General features: G+C 37.7%; 1 non-coding gene across 1 annotated transcript; it reads left to right on the top strand.

Moving 5' to 3' along the window:
• Positions 1 to 305: 305 nt before the first annotated feature.
• Positions 306 to 407, top strand: LOC116406361. Its single transcript, XR_004219374.1, has one exon. It is a non-coding gene; the product is annotated as a small nucleolar RNA snoR109 (small nucleolar RNA).
• Positions 408 to 430: the final 23 nt, after the last annotated feature.

Genomic DNA, 430 nt, shown 5'->3' on the forward strand with positions numbered 1-430 from the left:
TCCGTCTCGAGGTAACTTCAAAAAAGTGTCTATTGGTTTTGACATAAAACCACATTCCTATCTAACAAAATTTAATACAATAAAATAGTTAAGGTATTAAAAAAATTTATAGTTCCTCAGTCCTCACCGCAACTTCTTCAACACCTTCGCCATCTTATCGATTTCGTTCGCTCAACCTTCAACACTCTCGTCGCTCTCAAACTTTTTTCTTTTGCCTTTGAATTTTGTGTTTCTTATGATCTGTTTTTCTCGAGGCTGTATTGTACCAAGAGTAGGGCGATGGCCCTGTTCTTGACCTGTTGTTGAGGCTGCAGCTAAATCAATCCACAGAAGTTTACTGGTCGGTCGTTGTTTCAGATCTAATCTGATTTTCGTCGACGAATCTGCTTACCGAACTTCTTACATTTTCTTTATAAATCTCTTGTTTTGG

This window comes from Cucumis sativus, unplaced genomic scaffold, assembly GCF_000004075.3.
Source record: "Cucumis sativus cultivar 9930 unplaced genomic scaffold, Cucumber_9930_V3 scaffold91, whole genome shotgun sequence".
Lineage (NCBI taxonomy): Eukaryota > Viridiplantae > Streptophyta > Magnoliopsida > Cucurbitales > Cucurbitaceae > Cucumis > Cucumis sativus.